The following is an 8,830-nucleotide window of genomic DNA, read 5'->3' on the forward strand; positions in this document are numbered from 1 at the left end:
CCACCGAGAAGAGTGTAGCTCCATCCTCCTTCAACCCACCCTTTAGATATTTGTAAGAAGAAGCACCGCTACAATGCTGAGCTGCTCTGCGAACCCTGGTGAAGGTCTCTTGTATGGGGTACCTTTAAAAGAGCTTGCTCAGCTTTTGGCAGCTCTCGAAGGGGAAGGATATGAGTCTCTATTTAGCCTAATTTAAACTTCCTCTTGTTTACCCCTCATAGGCTGTTGTTTCTTAGCCTGGACTGCATGCAGGGGACAGCTCTAAGGTTCCCATAAGCTCCTAAACTGATTTTGTTTGGAAACCCACTTCATTCTTCATGCCTATGCCTAAAGCTATGTTTGCTGTGTCAGAGGGAAGGGAGAGGAAATCTAACTGTGGAGCAGGCTTGGAGGGGAAAAAAAAAAATAATATCCCTTGGTACCTGTAAAGTCTGACAGTGTTTTCTGTTCTGTTTACCTTAGTAGATGCTTTCTATTCCCAGACAAATGGTGCCTTAAGTCTTAAAACGATGGGTTCAATTTAAGATATGAGCTATTTTGGGTGCCTAATCTGAAAAGAGCCATTTGGGATTTGATGTTGAGAGGCAGATAGCAGTTTTGCAAATCAGCACCTCCAAACGAAAGTTGCTATGGAGAGCCCAAACATCTTGTAGTTTCCAAATTGATGAACTGAAATTTTGGATCATGAGTTAAGCCTTTATATGACAGCAGCAATGATTAGTTACTACATACATGCCTCTTCTGGTTCCTCTGTGCTACGTGATGACATGCAAAGTTTCTTTACAAATTTCTATTTTTAAGATTCAAAACGTTTCCAGTGCTGTTACAAATCCACTTTGGTATGGCTTCATCGTTTGTTTTCTTTTCTGAGATTGCTAAGGTGCCTTCTGAAAGCAGGCTAGGAGAACTGTAATGCAGGTCTTGGCGTGTCCCTGGAGCATTCATTGTTAGTGTGTGGGAAGCATGTCTAGGCACGCTGCGAAGGAGCAAGAGTACATGATACCATTGACTGGTTTGGCTCTTTGAAGCCCGGAGTGATACAACCCTTAACCAAACAGCTGGGGTAGCTCCTGCAGGAACAAGTGTTGAGACAGACCGCAACTAAAGGTGCATCTCTTATAACACGCTGGCTTGAAATGACCTTGCTCAGCATCCAGTAGCAGTTTTGCCAGGACAGAGTTCATCTCAGGTTGATTTAAAATTAGGTCTCGGTTAGGCTAAGCTCGCGTGTAACCGAAACAATGCTTTTGAGGTGCTGGCTGAATGCATCCCTGCAGCGGGGAGTTGAACTCTCATGGTAAGGCTGAAACTAAGATATGTGATAGAAAGGAGATAGATAGAAGGGAAATATGTTGTTGTTGCTGGTCACATAAGAGGGTGCGAAAATAGCACTCTCCCTGTTAGTCCTGGAGATCTTGCTTCACCAGAGCCTCCTTCTCTCCCCCAGCAATCTCATCTGTGCTTGTTTAAAAACAAGCAGATCCTGCCTGTGCAGTCCCAAAAGTGGCATTTCCTACTTGAGCTCTCCAAGAAGAGGATATGGGAGTTCCCAGGAGCATGGAACCCTGCAAGAAGGGTCTTTGGGTAAGGTATTTACAGAGTTTCAGATGTTGTAAGGTCAGCTAAGGTGCACTCCTCTGTTCCCCTTCTTTCGGTTGATCACTTCTGTTTGTGGGCAGCGCGTTGCCTAGTTCTGCATATGCTCTGTGTGCTGTTCGAGCTGGTGGGCACGACCAGTTGTCTGTGCCCGACCAGAACCTGGAGTCATTTTTGGGAAGCACAGATCCGTGGCTCTGAGGGGGTGGAAGCCAGCGAAAGAGGAATCAGGGGCTCCACCTCTTCCCTCCTCCCCATGCAGGAAGTTATGCGGGAGTTTGTTGGGCTGTCACCCTCGCTGGGACGCAGCCTCCAGGACAAACAGAGGAGGTATGACCTCACTCAGCTCTGCTCCCTTGCAATGAAATGCCCGTAAACAAGGGCTGCTCGCATGTGAGGACAGTCCTTGTTAATCTAAACACTGCTAATACAAAAGATGTGCAAGGCCTTCTAAAAACTGTTCAGCAAAACATCCGAGCTGAAAGCCTCATTAGCAAGCACTTCACTGACATGCTTATGATTTTGAAAAGAAGCGTGAACTCCTGCAGCCTCTTTGCTGAACTCTTAAATGGTCATTAAAGCCACCGTTGTCCTGTTTAAGGAATTTGAAGTGTGTTTCTTAAGGCTAAACTGTATTCAGAGCAACCCCATCTCATCCCGGAGGGGTAAGACCAGACCCAGAGACTGAGAGCACTGGATGGGCATTGCTGTCCGTAGTGTCATCTCAACCACTGTTTGCTTTACTACTTTTGCTCTTGCCCTCCCACCTCCTCACCTGTGCCAGTAACCCACTCAAAGGTGATGTAACAGGATGGGTTGGGGAATCGATCCAGGACTCGGAATGACCCAGCAAAAAGGTCCTGCGCACTCATTCCCCCATGAGCTGGCACCACTGCCAGGCTCGTGCCATGGTGATAGCGGGTGGGAAGAGGCAAAGGTCACTTAGCGTGGGACCAGTGCTGAGAGAAGGGCTTATCAAACAGCTTTTCTTTGGTGTTCTTTCTCCTTGTTACTTATAGGGCTCACTTTTCAAGGTACAAATTACATCAGTTTAAAAGTGGTATTATGGAAATGTTCCATATTGAAGGTGCCCACTCTTTTCAGTATTAATGCTCAAGTAGGGAGTAAACTAGTCCTTGCTTAATAAGACAACTGGAAAATATGATCTAATTTTTAAAAGAACAGTTCCCAACCAAAAGCAACCTTGGGCGTTTGATGCTTAACTCCTGTTGAGTTTCGAGGCTGCTGCTCTAGCAAGGACATCTTGTTAAGTTGGTGATAAAAACTTGGCTATTTTTTCAGACTAAAACCTTATGTGCTAAAAGAACCCCAAACAAACAAGCCAAAACAACAACAGAACCACCAAACAACCAAAATGAGGTATCTGCAAAACAGTTTGTCCTGTTTGATCTCTTTGCTAGTTCATTATTTCAGTTCTTTTTTCCTTCTGTCCACATTCTTCAGGTGGTGAAGCCAGTGAAATGCTGGTGCATGTTACCCGTGTTCATTGATGAACTTGGCGCTGAAAGAGCTGTTAGGAACCGCTGTTGTGGTCCTGCTACTATGCGTAGTCCTACTTATTGTTTCACTTCTGCTTGAAGTTTTGTTATGGATGGAGGGTTTGTTTGTAAATTCCTTTGGAGTTTCTCAGCTTGGTGAGATCTGTAGGGGGTGGGGGTTTAATGTGTTACTTCTCTGCCAAAAATACTTGGACGCATTCTTCAAATGTTCTATTGTCTTAGGCTTCTTGCAGCTGCTTTATGATTTTTTTTTTTTTTAAACTTAATTCCTTTTTATTATCCCTACTTTCACTATTTGCTGAGTGTTTTTCTGATTCATCATGTAATCCCAATTTAACAGTCACGGAGACTATGCAAAATTATTTACTAACCAATGTAAAGTCCCTTCTTAAGCAAATTGTTCCCTTACAAAACTTGATGGGATGACCTGGCACTTTGCATACTTCTCAGAGAGCCCTTGTGAGTTAGGTGAGTTCTATTGCTTCCTTCTATTGATAGAAACAGGGAGACAACAATTAGCGAGTCCTAACCCAGTGCAAATTAAATCAAAGACAGTCTTTTACTGATTTTTTTTTTCTTTTTTTTTTTTCCTCTTCCCTCCCATCTCTTTAAGTTTTCATACCACCACTCAGTCTCCTTTTTATGGTCTGAAGCAGACAATAGATAAAGATCCTAATGAAAATAGCTGCAGGCAAGACAAATGTCAGACATTGAAAGATCATGTGTAGCACAGGGTAAAATATTAGCAACTCATACATCCATGTTGATCTTTGTCCTTCAATGCCAGAATGCTTGTGCTACTTGAAAGCAGCATATTGAGCAATAAATGACTTCTTATTAACCTCACCCTCACAAAACAAATAAGGCAGTTGTAGCTCACTGTCCTGAAATGGAAAAAAAAAAGCCCTTGTTATACACATGTCTAGGAATGCATTTTTTAAAGGGCCTGGATTAGGCAATCTGAGCCCCTCCTCCTAAGCCCCTAAGATCACTAGTCTTCTGGAAAAGTCCTATTCAAATAGCAGGCATATAACCTAATGTGGAATGGCGATCTATTTTTGTGGTTTGGATCCAACATTTGGAATGCTCTAGTGAAGGAGTAATTCCTTTAAAATTGTATGTATGCTATAAAAAGGCATTAGAAAGATTTTGCTCTTTTAACTTTGTAGACGTATCAGGTAAACTTTTCCTTTCTGCTCAGAAGCCAAGAAACTGTGGTCTGCATAGGGTTGCTGGGAGTTACATGGGTGAATTGGATCTAATTGTTGTGAATTTTATCACCACTGTACCCAAGTTTTGATTGCCTGGAAGAACGCAGATTCTTTAGTGTTGCTGCTAAATTTTCTGTGACATAAGCGAGGCAATTACACCGGAAGCCTACTGAACAGATAGCTTCTTAAAGTAGGCCTTAATAAAAGCTGATGTTTGTTTTGAAATTTCCTCTCAAGCACCCCTTGGCAGATGCACACTGAAAGGTGCTCCATTTCCCTCCAACTGCTCTACTCTGGACCTCCTGAAAGTTGATGCCTGAGTCTTGAATTTTAATAAAGCAAAAAATTTATTTTTCTTCCCTCTCTGCAAATCACAGATAATGCTGCTTCTTGCATGAGTCATTTTAGCTTTGGAGCCGTGATTGAATCATTCTTTCTTTGGGGCTAGCTCTTCTACAAGTCAGAAACTGTGTGGGGTTGAATTCTCTCAGGAAGAATGTAAAGAGCTAAAGTTTCTTGCATCACGGGTGAGTTTCCTAACTGCTGAACAAAAGAACCATAAAAGGAGAAATACCCTCTAGATGTCCTCATAGGATGCATAACGCTCAAGGCTCTCTATAAGACAAGCAGAGGCACACCAGGCAGGCTCCTGGGTGTTCACCTTCCCTGAATGTGCTCCACAGATCTGAATTCTGAAACCCAGTGTGCTTCTCCTACTGCAGCATTTCCAAGGCTGGACAGTGTGTTAGCATCAACTTGGAAGATCATGGGATGGTTAAATTCCTACATTGATATGTTTTTCATCCTCCAGTGTAGAGGATAGCAACGCTTTATTCTGAATATTTGTGTCTGTATTATTGCCTTTACCTCCCTCCCCAACCCAGGACATGCTACTTTTCACAAGGCTTCCTAGATGAAGGTCCTATGGTAGTGATGTATTGGTAATGCAGAGAATGGATAGGTGCTCATGATGTTCTCCAGTGTCTTCAGGCACTGTGTATAAAGCAAACATGCTGGCTGTGCAGCATTTCAGAAAGTAAATCTGCCTAGAAGTTGAGAAGGGATAGGACTGGAAACACAGAAATTCTTGAAAGGTCTCTCGTTCAAGGAAAAGCTTTAGGGTGTGTTATCCTGGAGTGAGGACGAGGACATTCCTGAGCTGTGTTTGGAACTAGATGTGGCCTAATCACATTGGATGGTGTTTCCCTGAATTAAGTTCTGCTGAAAGACAGTACTTGTTCAGTGCAGAACCATACAGACATGGCTGTTGTGTATTTAGCTGAAAAACCACTGCATCCATGCAGTGCAGTGGCTGCACATCTCTGTTGGCACTTCATTGCACAGCTGATATGATTTTCCAGTTCATGTTTTAGACCAGAAATATAGATATTAACTGCTAACTAATTAATTAACTGCTGTTAACTAATATTTAACACTTTTAAAAAACAGTTTCTAAAAATCATTGTAGTAGTTCTGTTGATGAAGTCCTTAATCCCCTTTTCTCATCCCAGGAATGGCCATGCTGAAGAAAACACCTTTTTTTTTCTTTTTTAAGATTCTAAACCTCATGTGGGATCAAGACAGAGTAACTGGTTAATTAAATTATCTGTGCCAATCTGATGCTCAAGTTAATCCACCCGAAGGGCACGTGTATTATATCATACAGAATATTCTGCATTAACAGATCACACTGTTTCCAGGTAACTATCCAGAAAAAAGGGAGAAATCATTCAAAATTAAGTATCTGGGTAATACAGAAACTACAACAAAACATCTTTTAAAAGGTCAATCACAGATGATGAGGAAGTGCCTCACTCAGGGAGTGGTGGTAAAAGCGCATTGAACAAAAGACACTGTGGAAAACTCTCAGCTGATGTATATAAGCACAGCTATACTGACATAAGCCCTGTTGAATCCTTGCTGTTACTGTACAGCGTTCACAAAACGAGAAAATGTATTGACACGCTTGCTCGCCAAATAGCTATTCACTAGCTACGCTCAAATATACAGGTCTCTTCCACTTCCATAGCAGGGTTTGGATGTATTGTTTTCCACAGACGATAGCAAAGCTGTATTATTCGAGATTTTCTATAGGCAGAGAACATTCTGCCACCTGCATCTTTCAAAGTTGGGTTGAATGGGTTTTTTTCTTTCCCTTGATGCACTATGCACTAATTCTGCTCCATCAGTCAGCACATGCATTTGATTCCAGGTATCAGTTCTGGTCTCCCTGTATTAGCTCAGGATTATTTTATTAAGACTTTTTGTTCCGTGTGAAAATTGTGTGGGTGTTGGAGCTCACCTCATCTTGAATTCAGTGTGAATGTCTGTGCTCACTGTTTCTTTGAAAGATTACTGTAGGTCAGGGTTTTAAAGGCCTGGATAAAAGCTCTAATTATTTTATCAATCCATCCACCAGTGGTCTGGTTTAGCGGAATGCACAATAGGCTGCATTTTTTTCTGGCATGATTGAAACATCTCTTTTATTTTATTTTTTTTTTCCCTTTGTAAGGCCATAGCAGCCCATTAATTTTTTTGGGGGGAAATGCTTTTTCTTAATACAAGACTGCATTTGGATGCAAATACCTTTTGAGATGCTCTCAGGATGTTTTAGCTCATGTGGGACTGATGTTTTTTTCCAAGAAACACTCAGTACCGGGAATGGCTTTTATGTACAGATACAATTTTCCTGTTGCATCAAAATAAGGCCATGAGGGTGCGTATGTCTGTGTTGGTCATGAAAAGTACCTCACAATTATCTTCAGTCTGTTTTACGCACAAGCTTGAGCTAGGTAGGTCCCGAATAAATATTCATTGGTCTATAGAACTAGTATACCCTCTGTTTTAAGGAAGCATGATCTACATATGGTTTTAGGCTAATGGTTAACATGGAAATCAACATATCTGTGGACAGCATCATTCTTTCCATCACTGGTGCTGCTGGTGGGTTCCCTTCTCATGCTAGGAGTTTTGCAAATAACTCAAGGCTCTGAAAATGCCAAAGTCCTACTTCTAGCGTTTCTCTCTGTTTGCAAAATGTGTTTCTCCCTCTTCAAAACTAATTTATGTTAGCAAATCTTAAAGTCCTGGCACAATCCTGAAGGAGCATAACTTTCCTTCTCTGTTTTTTTTTTTTTTTCCCTTTGGCTGAAGGTTGTAATTCTTTAAATCTTTGGCATTCAGTGCTTTGCCAATCTATCTGAGGCTCTCTGTTGTTGTCTGCCAAATAAAACACAATATCCTTCTTTATAGCCTGGTGACTTAGCACATGCTGTATATTACCTTCTGCAGCCTTGTATGGGAAATGAGGATTTGTACATTTTTGGAAGACCCAAGTGTTCTGTAACTTCATAACTATACATATATATGTGTGTGTGTGTATATAACCTGTTAATCATGCTGTGGCATTACCGAAACAGCACATCTTTGATCAAGTTACAAAGTTCTCTATCAGTTATTCTCCATTAGTGGGAGGAAGCTTGATTCTATAAGATTTTCAGGTAGGGTCCTTAACATGATGGCTTTGCTTTTTTGGGCCAACTGAACATCCCCATGACTTTGTTTCTTCCTGTTGTTATAGTGTGCGTTCTTGAAAGGAAGAGCACTAGCGCTGTGAAACTGTTCGACGTATTAAAACATGACTTGTGTGTTCTCTATGTGATGCTTTCTGCTTGATATTTAATTTATTTGCAGAGCACAACACATGCTGTAATTGCAGTTTTCCGATATCTGTATTTATAATCTCCACTTAAACAGCAGAGCCTGGAATTCTGTGTTGTAAAAAGTTTTCTGTTCTCTTTCATTTTTATTTGTAAAATAAAACATTACTGCTTTGGAGTCAATTCTTTTCAGGCTTTCCACAATCTCAGCAACCTTCTGCTTGCTATTTCAAGTGGACTGGTTAGACATGCAAAAGTTACAGATTTCAGACCTCTTTATACAGCAAAGCTGTTCCCTTTTTCTCTTTGCAGATATCATGACCTGCTAAACTTATCCAGTCTCCCAGTCCTCACTTAAAATCTTAGACTTGTCAGCTGTTTCCAGATTTTATTTTTTTTTAATCCTGGTTCTAGCTGTGAAGTAGGTCATTCAGACTTAGAACAGGATTAAGGTTTTCAGATCTTATTCCCAAAATGTCACTTAAAATCTACTGAAAACATTTTGAGCTCTTCCAAAAGCTAAAACTATACAGAATAGTGAAATGTTTCGTTAAACAAATATTGCCATTTATTTCTTAAATCTTTTTCCTCACAAGCTAACCATCTTTAAGTAAATTTTGAATCTAGAAGTAAACCTGAATTAGTGGTGTGTATTGCCTTTATAATTTGCTATTATCGAGAAAAAGTAGTTTCCTTTGGATGTTTTTGAAGGTGGGGGAAAAAAAAAAAAAGCCTGAAAAACAAAACCCAGAGAAAACCCAAACAGCAAATAATCACTTTGAAAAGCAAAGCCAACAATCTTTAGCACAGCTCTGCTGCCAGCTCTGGTGCTGGAGGCTGCAGA

Source organism: Charadrius vociferus, unplaced genomic scaffold (assembly GCF_000708025.1).
Source record: "Charadrius vociferus isolate BGI_N301 unplaced genomic scaffold, ASM70802v2 scaffold359, whole genome shotgun sequence".
NCBI lineage: Eukaryota > Metazoa > Chordata > Aves > Charadriiformes > Charadriidae > Charadrius > Charadrius vociferus.